Below are 14,968 nucleotides of genomic sequence, written 5' to 3'. Positions count from 1 at the left end.
TTGTCATTTGAATATTTTTACTGCTCTGTCTATTGCTTATGTTTTATTTATTCTTAATGTACACCACCTTGAATGAATTCCTTCAAAAAAGCAGTAAATAAATCCTAATTAGATTAAATCATTATTGATGATATAAAATAGAAGAAAAAAAACGGTATCGGGTAAACATCAATGAAACAAATATCATCAGAGTTTTGAAAGAATTATTCCCCCAGAGCCACCCCTCCACCCTTTCCCAATATACATGTGACAATCCCTGCTCTATCCTGAGAAGAGAGAGAGAGAAAAAAGTCAGCGTTCTTAAAGGGAGTTTAATACAAAGCTACGAACCCTCAGGGACAGAACCTGTATGGATGGTTCCCAAGTTGCAAGAAAGTGCTGTCGTCTTCAGGAGGAAGACCCCACCACCCAGCGCTCCAGCAATAGCAGTTCATGGAATTTATTTCTCCAATGCCAATACTCTGGAGGGGATTCACTCTTCCACGTACACAAAATAATGTGTTTACCCAGGATGCAAACCGTACGAACTAATTGTTCTGCCCTTCTACTTTCTAATGCAAAGAGCTCATACTCATCTAAAAGTACTGCAAGTAGGGAGAGCGGTATCCGTGTCTTTAATGGAGCTGCTAAATACTGGAACACTCTTTTATACCCAACTCCAAGTGTTTCTTAACAATATTCTTACATAGATTTCAAGGGGATTTAAGTAATGGATCTGTCAGATAACCATGTCACCACCATTCAGGCTATATATATGAGCCAGGCATTTTTTCTTATGGTGGGCATGTATTCTTCATTGATCCATACTTTTTAATATTTAAACTTTCACCCATCATTTTAAATCTTAAATGTTCTATCTTGCAATAAAATTACACTTAGCTTATCTGAATCTTCCGTTCTTTTTTCTTTTTTTGTTTATTTCTTATATAAAATGCTGAGAGACAGCTACGGATATTTTTCTAGCTCGTATAGAGGAGATGTGTACCTTGACACAGCAGTTTGTGTGAAATATGAGTTCATGTCGGGTTAATGAATGGTGGTGACATGGTTATCTGACAGATCCATTACTTAAATCCCCTTGAAATCTATGTAAGAATATTGTTAAGAAACACTTGGAGTTGGGTATAAAAGATTCTCTATGAAGAACCCTCTCCATTAAATATAATATTGATACTGGGACTAGTGGATAAATACTGGAACAGAGCATTCCAGAATGCCTGAATTCTTGGGCACTCTCAGAGAGAGTGGAAAAATGAGCCTGTCTGTCTCCCACATTTTGAACAAAGGGGCTCCACTACTCCTCTATGCAGAATGTGATACTGACATTCGCGAAGATCTGCAGTAATAGCCAATGTGGGTATACGTGAGGACCAGAGTAGGGCGCTCCTGATCTTGTGCCCAACAAGCTCTAATGTGGGCTTTATCCTTACAGGGAGCTAACTTCGTAAGTGCTTTGTAGAGACCCAAAACCGAGAGGCGGTCCCGTGGGATTGAACTAAAGAAATCTCTAAGACGTGTATATCATAGAGGCCATGAAAAGGTGCAAACCATACATATTTCTAGTTTTTATTTTAATATAGCTATTTTGCTTTTCTTGAGCTGGGAACAGATCTGGAATTGCAAGACAGCATTTTTTCTGGTAACTACCTTTCTAAGGCTGTAGAAATTTGTGGTTTGACATTTGACCTATGGTAACTTGTGATAAGCTGCTGGTCAGCAACTAAGAGCCAGAGGCTCCTATGAATAAGGACATGTGCAGTATCCAGATAAACAATCAAAAGGAGAAATAAGTGGGTGTGGGCAAAACTATAGCCTTAACAAGAGGGTGGAGGGGGCTAGTATGATGACTGTGCATACCAAGGACATAGGTCAACCCATATCAAATGAAAACTTTTGCTTACATGCATGACAGGCCCTAACTGCCAATATAATAAGGGAATAAATGATAGAATTTCATGGAACATGATTCATAACAGGAAACAGAATATTCTGGAAAGATGCATATTCATTAGGTAGGAAGGGTAATTATAATTAAGATAATGAAGCAAGGAAGAAAACGTATTTGAAACAGAACTGAGGATGGCAAGCCTCAATGTGCCTACACTAGCAGGTGGACATATTGAGAGCTCCCAGGGAAAGCTCTGTTTTAATTTGATACATATTATACTGTATTGGAATGTTATTTGTTAATATTTCAATAATTACTGATTGGCTTCTTTGACTATTTGAATAAATATTTATTATGACTAATACTTATTTAGTAGCCAGAGTTTTTCTTGCCTGGAATTCTGCCTGGGGGAGTAAATATTTACTCGAGGGTCCCCCCCCCCCCAGGAGTTCTCCAGAAGGTTAATTCTGTCTCAGAGGCAAGACAGAAAGTGAATAGATGGCCATGTTGAGCCCCCAGTGCCTCTCCCCGCATCATATGAATGTAGTGTGCCAATTGATTATATGCATATGTATTGTTAAAGTCAATGCCCACATCTAGGGCTCCAAGATTCAACATAGAGCCTTTTGCGTTTAGAACATGTTCCAGTCTAGTTATGCCCATAATTGCCCACCTTTTAAATACCGGGTTTTCTGAGCCTGGGGAAAATAACAGATTGCCTCGAATAGGCAACAAATCCGATACATCCAAGGCTACACCCCAATATCTAGTCAAATCTTTCCAAATTTCCGTAGTGGTCGCAATAATATACTAGTTTGAAAACATGGTGGAATTATCTGCCTCGGAGCCTGTAATAGGAAGTAGAGATGGCATGGGCTAAAATGGTCCATTTCTAACTGCCGTGGGGTATAAAGCGAATGCTACATACCTGTAGAAGGTATTCTCCGAGGACAGCAGGCTGATTGTTCTCACTGATGGGTGACGTCCACGGCAGCCCCTCCAATCGGAAACTTCTCTAGCAAAGTCCTTTGCTAGTCCTTGCGCGCCCGCGCGCACCGCGCATGCGCGGCCGTCTTCCCGCCCGAAACCGGCTCGAGCCGGCCAGTCCAGTATGTAGCAAGACAATACAGTTCAAGGGAAGACACAACTCCAAAGGGGAGGCGGGCGGGTTTGTGAGAACAATCAGCCTGCTGTCCTCGGAGAATACCTTCTACAGGTATGTAGCATTCGCTTTCTCCGAGGACAAGCAGGCTGCTTGTTCTCACTGATGGGGTATCCCTAGCCCCCAGGCTCACTCCAAACAACAACCATGGTCAATTGGGCCTCGCAACGGCGAGGACATAACTGAGATTGACCTAAAAAAATTTACCAACTAACTGAGAGTGCAGCCTGGAACAGAACAAACAGGGCCCTCGGGGGGTGGAGTTGGATCCTAAAGCCCAAACAGGTTCTGAAGAACTGACTGCCCGAACCGACTGTCGCGTCGGGTATCCTGCTGCAGGCAGTAATGAGATGTGAATGTGTGGACAGATGACCACGTCGCAGCTTTGCAAATTTCCTCCATGGTGGCTGACTTCAAGTGGGCTACCGACGCAGCCATGGCTCTAACATTATGAGCCGTGACATGACCCTCAAGAGCCAGCCCAGCCTGGGCGTAAGTGAAGGAAATGCAATCTGCTAGCCAATTGGATATGGTGCGTTTCCCTACAGCCACTCCCCTCTTGTTGGGATCAAAAGAAACAAACAATTGGGCGGACTGTCTGTGGGGCTGTGTCCGCTCCAGATAGAAGGCCAATGCTCTCTTGCAGTCCAATGTGTGCAGCTGACGTTCAGCAGGGCAGGAATGAGGACGGGGAAAGAATGTTGGCAAGACAATCGACTGGTTCAGATGGAACTCCGACACAACCTTCGGCAGAAACTTAGGGTGAGTGCGGAGGACTACTCTGTTATGATGAAATTTGGTGTAAGGGGCCTGGGCTACCAGGGCCTGAAGCTCACTGACTCTACGAGCTGAAGTAACTGCCACCAAGAAAATGACCTTCCAGGTCAAGTACTTCAGATGGCAGGAATACAGTGGCTCAAAAGGAGGTTTCATCAGCTGGGTGAGAACGACATTGAGATCCCATGACACTGTAGGAGGCTTGACAGGGGGCTTTGACAAAAGCAAACCTCTCATGAATCGAACAACTAAAGGCTGTCCTGAGATCGGCTTACCTTCCACACGGTAATGGTATGCACTAATCGCACTAAGGTGAACCCTTACAGAGTTGGTCTTGAGACCAGACTCAGACAAGTGCAGAAGGTATTCAAGCAGGGTCTGTGTAGGACAAGAGCGAGGATCTAGGGCCTTGCTGTCACACCAGACGGCAAACCTCCTCCATTGGAAGAAGTAACTCCTCTTAGTGGAATCTTTCCTGGAAGCAAGCAAGATGCGGGAGACACCCTCTGACAGACCCAAAGAGGCAAAGTCTACGCTCTCAACATCCAGGCCGTGAGAGCCAGGGACCGGAGGCTGGGATGCAGAAGCGCCCCTTCGTCCTGTGTGATGAGGGTCGGAAAACACTTCAATCTCCACGGTTCTTCGTAGGACAAGTCCAGAAGAAGAGGGAACCAGATCTGACGCAGCCAAAAAGGAGCAATCAGGATCATGGTGCCTCGGTCTTGCTTGAGTTTCAACAAAGTCTTCCCCACCAGAGGAATGGGAGGATAAGCATACAGCAGGCCCTCCCCCCAATCCAGGAGGAAGGCATCCGATGCCAGTCTGCCGGGGGCCTGAAGCCTGGAACAGAACTGAGGGACTTTGTGGTTCACTCGAGATGCGATCCACCAAGGGGGTGCCCCACGCTTGGAAGATCTGGCGCACCACTCTGGAGTTGAGCGACCACTCGTGAGGTTGCATAATCCTGCTCAGTCTGTCGGCCAGACTGTTGTTTACGCCTGCCAGATATGTGGCTTGGAGCACCATGCCGAGACGTCGAGCCCAGAGCCACATGCTGACGGCTTCCTGACACAGGGGGCGAGATCCGGTGCCCCCCTGCTTGTTGACATAGTACATGGCAACCTGGTTGTCTGTCTGAATTTGGATAATTTGATGGGACAGCCGATCTCTGAAAGCCTTCAGAGCGTTCCAGATCGCTCGCAACTCCAGGAGATTGATCTGTAGATCGCGTTCCTGGAGGGACCAGCTTCCTTGGGTGTGAAGCCCATCGACATGAGCTCCCCATCCCAGGAGAGACGCATCCGTGGTCAGCACTTTTTGTGGCTGAGGAATTTGGAAAGGACGTCCCAGAGTCAAATTGGACCAAATTGTCCACCAATGCAGGGATTTGAGAAAACTCGTGGACAGGTGGATCACGTCTTCTAGATCCCCAGCAGCCTGAAACCACTGGGAAGCTAGGGTCCATTGAGCAGATCTCATGTGAAGGCGGGCCATAGGAGTCACATGAACTGTGGAGGCCATGTGGCCCAGCAATCTCAACATCTGCCGAGCTGTGGTCTGCTGGGACGCTCGCACCCGCGAGACGAGGGACAATAAGTTGTTGGCTCTCGTCTCTGGGAGATAGGCACGAGCCGTCCGAGAATCCAGCAGAGCTCCTATGAATTCGAGTTTCTGCACTGGTAGAAGATGGGACTTTGGGTAATTTATCACAAACCCCAGTAGCTCCAGGAGGCGAATAGTCATCTGCATGGACTGGAGGGCTCCTGCCTCGGATGTGTTCTTCACCAGCCAATCGTCGAGATATGGGAACACATGCACCCCCAGCCTGCGAAGTGCCGCTGCTACCACAGCTAGGCACTTGTGAACACCCTGGGCGCAGAGGCGAGCCCAAAGGGTAGCACACAGTACTGGAAGTGGCGTGTGCCCAACTGAAATCGCAGATACTGTCTGTGAGCTGGCAGTATCGGGATGTGAGTGTAGGCATCCTTCAAGTCCAGAGAGCATAGCCAATCGTTTTGCTGAATCATGGGGAGAAGGGTGCCCAGGGAAAGCATCCTGAACTTTTCTTTTACGAGATATTTGTTCAGGGCCCTTAGGTCTAGGATGGGACGCATCCCCCCTGTTTTCTTTTCCACAAGGAAGTACCTGGAATAGAATCCCAGCCCTTCTTGCCCGGATGGCACGGGCTCGACCGCATTGGCGCTGAGAAGGGCGGAGAGTTCCTCTGCAAGTACCTGCTTGTGCTGGAAGCTGTAAGACTGAGCTCCCGGTGGGCAATTTGGAGGTTTTGCAGTCAAATTGAGGGTGTATCCTTGCCGGACTATTTGCAAAACCCACTGGTCGGAGGTTATGAGAGGCCACCTTTGGTGAAAAGCTTTTAACCTCCCTCCGACTGGTAGGTCGCCCGGCACTGATACTTGTACTGCGGCTATGCTCTGCTGGAGCCAGTCAAAAGCCTCGCCCCTTGCTTTTGCTGGGGAGCCGCGGGGCCTTGCTGAGGTGCACGCTGCTGACGAGAGCGAGCGCGCTGGGGCTTAGCCTGGGCCGCAGGCTGTCGGGAAGGAGGATTGTACCTACGCTTACCAGAAGTATAGGGAACAGTCTTCCTTCCCCCGAAAAATCGTCTACCTGTAGAGGTAGAAGCTGAAGGCTGCCGGCGGGAGAACTTGTCGAATGCGGTGTCCCGCTGGTGGAGAGACTCTACCACCTGTTCGACTTTCTCTCCAAAAATGTTGTCCGCACGGCAAGGCGAGTCCGCAATCCGCTGCTGGAGTCTATTCTCCAGGTCGGCGGCACGCAGCCATGAGAGCCTGCGCATCACCACACCTTGAGCAGCGGCCCTGGACGCAACATCAAAGGTGTCATACACCCCTCTGGCCAGGAATTTTCTGCACGCCTTCAGCTGCCTGACCACCTCCTGAAAAGGCTTGGCCTGCTCGGGGGGGAGAGCATCAACCAAGCCCGCCAACTGCCGCACATTGTTCCGCATGTGTATGCTCGTGTAGAGCTGGTAAGACTGGATTTTGGCCACGAGCATAGAAGAATGGTAGGCCTTCCTCCCAAAGGAGTCTAAGGTTCTAGAGTCCTTGCCCGGGGGCGCCGAAGCATGCTCTCTAGAACTCTTAACCTTCTTTAGGGCCAGATCCACAACTCCAGAATCATGAGGCAACTGGGTGCGCATCAGCTCTGGGTCCCCATGGATCCGGTACTGGGACTCGATCTTCTTGGGGATGTGGGGATTAGTTAGAGGTTTTGTCCAGTTCGCAAGCAATGTCTTTTTTAGGACATGGTGCAAGGGAACAGTGGACGCTTCCTTAGGTGGAGAAGGATAGTCCAGGAGCTCAAACATTTCAGCCCTGGGCTCGTCCTCCACAACCACCGGGAAGGGGATGGCCGTAGACATCTCCCGGACAAAGGAAGCGAAAGACAGACTCTCAGGAGGAGAAAGCTGTCTTTCAGGAGAGGGAGTGGGATCAGAAGGAAGACCCTCAGACTCCTCGTCAGAGAAATATCTGGGGTCTTCTTCTTCCTCCCACGAGGCCTCACCCTCGGTGTCAGACACAAGTTCACGAACCTGTGTCTGCAACCTCGCCCGGCTCGACTCAGTGGAACCACGTCCACGATGGGGGCGTCGAGAGGTAGACTCCCTGGCCCGCATCGGCGAAGCTCCCTCCGCCGACGTAGTCGGGGAGCCCTCCTGGGAGGTGGCCGCAGTCGGCACCGCACGCGGTACCGACGTCGGGGACCTCACCCCGGGCGATGGGCCAGACGGCGCCACGCTCGACGGTACCGGAGGCGCAAGCACCGCCGGTACCGGAGGGGTAGGGCGCAACAGCTCTCCCAGGATCTCTGGGAGAACGGCCCGGAGGCTCTCGTTCAGAGCGGCTGCAGAGAAAGGCAAAGAGGTCGATGCAGGCGTCGACGTCAGAACCTGTTCCGGGCTGTCCAGAGTGGAGCGCATCGACACCTCTTGAACAGAGGGTGAGCGGTCCTCTCGGTGCCGATGCCTGCTGGGTGCCGACTCCCTCGGCGACCCAGAGCTCTCGGTGCCGACGCAGGGAGGCGACCGGTGTCGATGCTTCTTCGATTTCTTCCGAAGCATGTCACCGGAGCTCCCCGGCACCGACGAGGAGAATCCAGCCGTCGCTTCCTCGGGGCCGAGGCCGAAGGAGGTCGGTCTCGGGGGGGCTGTACCGCAGGAGCCCTCAGGGTAGGAGGAGACCCACCCGAAGGCTCACCGCCACCAGCAGGGGAATGGACAGCCCTCACCTGCACTCCTGACGATGCACCACCGTCCGACGACATCAGCAGACGAGGTCCCGGTACCACCGACGTCGATGCAGCTATCCGATGTCTCGGCGCCGATGCAGAGGCCCGATGCCTCGATGCACTTGATGCAGGGGCGGCCGAGGAAGATGGTCTGGACGCTGACGACGTCGATGCACTCGAAGATCCCGGTGCCGATGCCGACGAAGAACCCGAGAACAACACGTTCCACTGGGCTAGTCTCGCTACCTGAGTCCGCCTTTGAAGCAGGGAACACAGACTGCAGTTCTGAGGGCGGTGCTCGGCCCCCAGACACTGAAGACACGACGAGTGTCGATCAGTGAGAGAGATAACCCGGGCGCACTGGGTGCACTTCTTGAAGCCGCTGGAAGGCTTCGATGTCATGGGCGGAAAAATCGCGCCGGCGAAATCAAAGTCCGAAATGACGGAAAAAGAGCACCAAAAAATTTGGAAGGGAGAAAATCTCGACCGAGGCCGAAAAGAGGCCTACCCCGACGACGAAAGAAAACTTATCGGGGCAAAAAGCTGGAAGTACGGGGAGGATTAACACGAAACCCGGGAGAGGGTTTCCGGAGCACTTCCCGACACCTGAAAAGAACTTTTCCGAAGAAAAACACGTCAAAATAAATTGGACGCGCGAGGTCGACTTTCCGGGGCTCGACACGGCGAAAACACGACCGTACCGAGTGCGGACAAAAGAAGACTGGCCGGCTCGAGCCGGTTTCGGGCGGGAAGACGGCCGCGCATGCGCGGTGCGCGCGGGCGCGCGAGGACTAGCAAAGGACTTTGCTAGAGAAGTTTCCGATTGGAGGGGCTGCCGTGGACGTCACCCATCAGTGAGAACAAGCAGCCTGCTTGTCCTCGGAGAATCTTGTCTATCCAGAAGCCATTCACCCAGATGATGGAGTACGCAAAAACGATTATATCAGCGTAGGTTTGGGATTCCCATGCCGCCCTCTCTCCAGGAGCCCAACATACAATGTATTGCCAATTCAGGCTTGGTGCCACCCCAAATGAACCTTCTCATATGTTTGTGTAATAATTTAAAGTCAGTCTTTGCTAAAAATGCGCAGTGGCAACAGCTGCAAAATGTACAACCACTTTGGGAATTAAATCATGCGAAACAAATGTATTCTACCATGCAGAGTGAGACGCAGGGATCTCCAATTGTACAGGTTCTTTTGTACCCTCTAATAAGCGAGAAATGTTAAACTGATATAAAAGTGCTACTTTCATTGAAAGCTGTATCCCCCAGGTATGTGAATGACTCTTGGGCCCATCTAAAAGAGAAATATGCCCCCCATTCCTGTCTTAGCTGCTCTGTGGAAGCCAGTGCCAAGGATTTAGAAAACATTTATTTCAGCCCTGCAAAATCTCCGAACTCTCGAAACAACTCCAAAAATGCTGCCAGAGATCCCCGGGGATTTGTAAGATGTACTAGTAAGTCAACTGCAAAAACTGAAATTGTAAAAGTAGAGTGTCCAATGGGTACCCCTGAGATCTCTGGGTGGGAACTAATTGTTCTAATAAGGGGGTCCAAAGATAGCACAAAAAGCAGAGGGGACAGCGAGCATCCCTGACTGGTACCTCGTCATATTGGGAATAGTGAAGATCTCTCCCCATTAACCCACATGAAGGCCTGAGCATCTGAGTACATGACCTTCACTGCCTCCCCAAAGAAACCTTCTATGCCCACCTTCCGTATCACTGTGAAGAGGAACTGCCATACAACCCAATCAAAGGCCTTCTCTGCATCAAAGCTGATCAGCAAGGAAGGTGTCTGATTCTTTTCCACGGCCTCCAGGGAGGCCAGGATTAATCTAATATTCCCGGCAGCTGTTCTTCCCTTCACAAATCCCACTTGAAATTAAATCTGGGAGCACTTGGGACAGTCTATTCGCCAATATTTTTGAATATAATTTTACATCGCAATTTAGGAGTGATATGGGACAAAATGACCCCGGATCTTCCGGGTCTCTGCCTGGTTTCAATAGTACAATCATTTGGGCAATTTTGAAAGATTATGGCATATTTCCAAATTGTGCCATTGAATTGAATAGATTTAGGAGGGGTGTTTTCACTTGCTCACAAAATGACTTATAGAATTCCGTGCTATATACATCAGGCCCCCGGCGTCCTATGGAGCTTGCTTTGTTGCAGTGCTAATAAAAGGTCTCCCTCTGTAATAGGGGCATTAAGGAAGTAACTCTGTGAAGGCGAGACCCTGGGTAGAGATAAATTCTCCAAATATAAGTTACTATCTAACAGCACATCAGTGGGCTTCTGGTAAAGACGTTCATAAAATTTTTGGAAGTGGGCTGATATATCAGCATTTGATCTAAGCCATCTGCCCCCAGAATCCCACAGCTGCATTATGCAGGATGCCCCCCTTTCACCCCATGACAGGCGTGCCAGCAAGCCCCCTGCCTTGTTCCCAAGGAGGAATAGCTGAAATTTATAATATAAATGGGATTTAATTGCCCTCTGATGAAGCAATTCATTCAACTCTCTCTGTGAAGCCAAAAGGGCCTTTCTCGAATTCCTCTGTCTGAGTGGACCCATATTGTTGTCATTGCTGGTGAATTGCTTTTTCCAAGTGGAGTTTTTCCCTGTCCCTAATTTTCTGAGCTCGGACTCTGTAAGAAATGATTTCTCCTCTCAGCACTGCTTTTGCAGTTTCCCAATAAAGGCCATGTTGGTGAACATGTTCTCCATTGTGAAGTGCAATGTCCTCCCACTTCTCACGGGAGATCTCCAGTCCCCTTTCTGTCGTGTTCCTGCACCCACTTCCAACTGTACCCATATGAGAGAAAATGAATGATACATACCTGTAGCAGGTGTTCTCCGAGGACAGCAGGCTGATTGTTCTCACGACTGGGGTGACGTCCACGGCAGCCCCCACCAACCGGAAGAAGCTTCGCGGGCGGTCCGCACGCAGGGCACGCCCACCGCGCATGCGCGGCCGTCTTCCCGCCCGTGCGCGACCGTTCCCACCAGTTGAATGACAAGCAAAAGATGAAAACGCAACTCCAAAGGGGAGGAGGGAGGTTAGGTGAGAACAATCAGCCTGCTGTCCTTGGAGAACACCTGCTACAGGTATGTATCATTCACTTTCTCCGAGGACAAACAGGCTGCTTGTTCTCACGACTGGGGTATCCCTAGCTCTCAGGCTCACTCAAAACAATAAGCCAGGTCAATTGAACCTCGCAACGGCGAGGATACAACAGAAAATTGACCTACGAAGAACAACTAACTGAGAGTGCAGCCTGACCAGAATAAATGCGGGTCCTGGAGGGTGGAGTTGGATTTACACCCCAAACAGATTCTGCAGCACCGACTGCCCGAACCGACTGTCGCGTTGGGTATCCTGCTGGAGGCAGTAATGTGATGTGAATGTGTGGACAGATGACCACGTCGCAGCCTTGCAAATCTCTTCAATAGTGGCTGACTTCAAGTGGGCCACTGACACTGCCATGGCTCTAACACTATGAGCCGTGACAATGACCCTCAAGGGCCAGCCCAGCCTGGGCGTAAGTGAAGGAAATGCAATCTGCTAGCCAATTGGAGATGGTGCGTTTCCCGACAGCGACCCCTAGCCTGTTAGGGTCGAAAGAAACAAACAATTGGGCGGACTGTCTGTGGGGCTGTGTCCGCTCCAAATAGAAGGCCAATGCTCTCTTACAGTCCAATGTGTGCAACTGAGGTTCAGCAGGGCGGGTATGCAGCCTGGGAAAGAATGTTGGCAAGACAATTGACTGGTTAAGATGGAACTCCGACACCACCTTCGGCAGGAACTTTGGGTGGGTGCGGAGCACTACTCTGTTGTGATGAAATTTGGTATATGGAGCATGAGCTACCAGGGCCTGAAGCTCACTGACCCTACGAGCTGAAGTAACTGCCACCAAGAAAATTACCTTCCAGGTCAAGTACTTCAGATGGCAGGTATTCAGTGGCTCAAAAGGAGGTTTCATCAGCTGGGTGAGGACGACGTTGAGATCCCATGACACTGTGGGAGGCTTGATAGGGGGCTTTGACAAAAGCAAGCCTCTCATGAATCGAACGACTAAAGGCTCTCCAGAGATGGCTTTACCTTCCACACGATAATGGTAAGCACTAATCGAACTAAGGTGATTCCTTACTGAGTTGGTCTTGAGGCCAGACTCTGATAAGTGCAGAAGATATTCAAGCAGGTTCTGTGCAGGGCAAGAACGAGGTTCTAGGGCCTTGCTCTCACACCAAACGACAAACCTCCTCCACTTGAAAAAGTAACTCTTTGTAGTGGAATCCTTCCTAGAGGCAAGCAAGACCCGGGAGACACCCTCAGACAGGCCCAACGCAGTGAAGTCTACGTCCTCAACATCCAGGCCGTGAGAGCCAGAGCCTGAAGGTTGGGGTGCAGCAACGCTCCGTCGTTCTGCGAAATGAGAGTCGGAAAACACTCCAATCTCCACGGTTCTTCTGAGGACAACTCCAGAAGAAGAGGGAACTAGATCTGACGTGGCCAAAAGGGCGCTATCAGAATCATGGTGCCGCGGTCTTGCTTGAGCTTCAGTAAGGTCTTCCCCACCAAAGGTATGGGAGGATAAGCATACAGGAGGCCGGTCCCCCAATGAAGGAGAAAGGCATCCGACGCTAGTCTGCCGTGTGCCTGAAGTCTGGAACAGAGCAGAGGCAGCTTGTGGTTGGTCTGAGAGGCGAAAAGGTCCACCGAGGGGATGCCCCACTCTCGGAAGACCTTGCGTACCACTCTGGCATGAAGCGACCACTCGTGCGGTTGCATAACTCTGCTCAGTCTGTCGGCCAGACTGTTGTTTACACCTGCCAGGTATGTGGCTTGGAGAAGCATGCCGAACTGGCAAGCCCAACGCCACATCCCGACGGCTTCCTGACACAAGGGGCGAGATCCGGTGCCCCCCTGCTTGTTGGTGTAATACATTGCAACCTGATTGTCTGTCCGAATTTGGATAATTTGGCAGGATAGCCGATCTCTGAAAGCCTTCAGTGCGTTCCAGATCGCTCGGAGCTCCAGGAGGTTGATCTGCAAATCCTTTTCCTGGAGGGACCACAGACCCTGGGTGTGAAGCCCATCGACATGAGCTCCCCACCCCAGGCGAGATGCATCCGTCGTCAGCACTTTCGTGGGCTGAGGAATTTGGAATGGACGTCCCAGGGTCAAATTGGTCCGAATGGTCCACCAGAGCAGTGAAGAGCGGCAACTGGTGGAGAGGCGGATGACATCTTCTAGATTCCCGGTGGCTTGGAACCACTGGGAAGCTAGGGTCCATTGAGCAGATCTCATGTGAAGACGAGCCATGGGAGTCACATGAACTGTGGAGGCCATATGACCCAGAAGTCTCAACATCTGCCGAGCTGTGACCTGCTGAGACGCTCTGGTCTGCGAAGCCAGCGACAGGAGGTTGTTGGCCCTCGCTTCGGGAAGGAAGGCCTGAGCCGTCTGGGTATTCAGCAGAGCTCCTATGAATTCCAGAGACTGGGTTGGCTGGAGATGGGACTTTGGGTAATTTATCACAAACCCCAGCAGCTCCAGGAGTTGAATAGTACACTGCATGGACCGGAGGGCTCCTGCCTCCGAGGTGTTCTTGACCAGCCAATCGTCGAGATATGGGAACACGTGCACTCCCAGCTTGTGTAGATACGCCGCCACCACCACGAGGCACTTTGTAAACACTCGTGGGGCAGAGGCGAGCCCAAAGGGCAGCACACAATACTGAAAGTGCCGTGCGCCCAGGCGGAATCTGAGATACTGTCTGTGAGCTGGCAGTATCGGGATGTGAGTGTATGCGTCCTTTAAATCCAGGGAACATAGCCAATCGTTTTTCTGAATCACTGGCAGAAGGGTGCCCAAGGAAAGCATCCTGAACTTTTCTTTGACCAGGAATTTGTTCAGGCCTCTCAGGTCTAGGATGGGACGCATCCCCCCTGTTTTCTTTTCCACAAGGAAGTACCTGGAATAGAATCCCTGCCCTTCCTGCCCGGGTGGTACGGGCTCGACCGCATTGGCGCTGAGAAGGGCGGAGAGTTCCTCTGCAAGTACCTGCTTGTGATGGGAGCTGAAGGATTGAGCTCCCGGGGGACAATTTGGTAGCAGGGAGGCCAAATTCAGGGCGTATCCGCACCGCACTATTTGGAGAACCCACTGGTCGGAGGTTATGAGAGGCTACCTTTGGTGAAAAAACTTTAACCTCCCTCCGACCGGCAGATCATACGGTACGGACACTTTGAGGGCGGCTATGTTCCCGTGGATCCAGTCAAAAGCCCGTCCCCGGCTTTTGCTGTGGAGGCACAGGGGGCTGCTTGGGCGCACGCTGTTGACAAGAACGAGCGCGCTGGGGCTGTCCCTGTGCCTGACGAGGCCTTCGGGCCGGCTGGGTGTACCTACGCTTTGCAAAAGAATAGGGCACAGCCTGCCGGGCCCGGGAAAAACGTCCACCTGCTGAGGTGGATGCTGAAGGCGCCCGGTGGGAGAGCTTGTCGAGGGCGGTTTCCCGCTGATGCAGTTGGTCCACCAGCTGCTCGACCTTCTCACCAAAAATATTATCCCCCCCCGGCAAGGGACGTCGGCCAGTCTCTGCTGGGTGCGGTTGTCCAGGTCAGAGGCACGCAGCCATGAGAGCCTGCGCATCACTATACCTTGGGCCGCAGCACGAGATGCCACGTCACAGGTGCCATACATACCCCTGGACAGGAACTTTCTGCATGCCTTCAGCTGCCTGACCACCTCCTGAAAAGGCCTGGACTGCGGGAGCTTATCAACCAGGTCCGCCAGTTGCTTCACATTGTTCCGCATGTGGATGCTCGTGTAGAGCTGGTAAGATTGAATGCGGGTCACGAGC

Source organism: Microcaecilia unicolor, chromosome 7 (assembly GCF_901765095.1).
Source record: "Microcaecilia unicolor chromosome 7, aMicUni1.1, whole genome shotgun sequence".
NCBI lineage: Eukaryota > Metazoa > Chordata > Amphibia > Gymnophiona > Siphonopidae > Microcaecilia > Microcaecilia unicolor.
Note: the sequence above shows the minus strand (reverse complement) of the source record.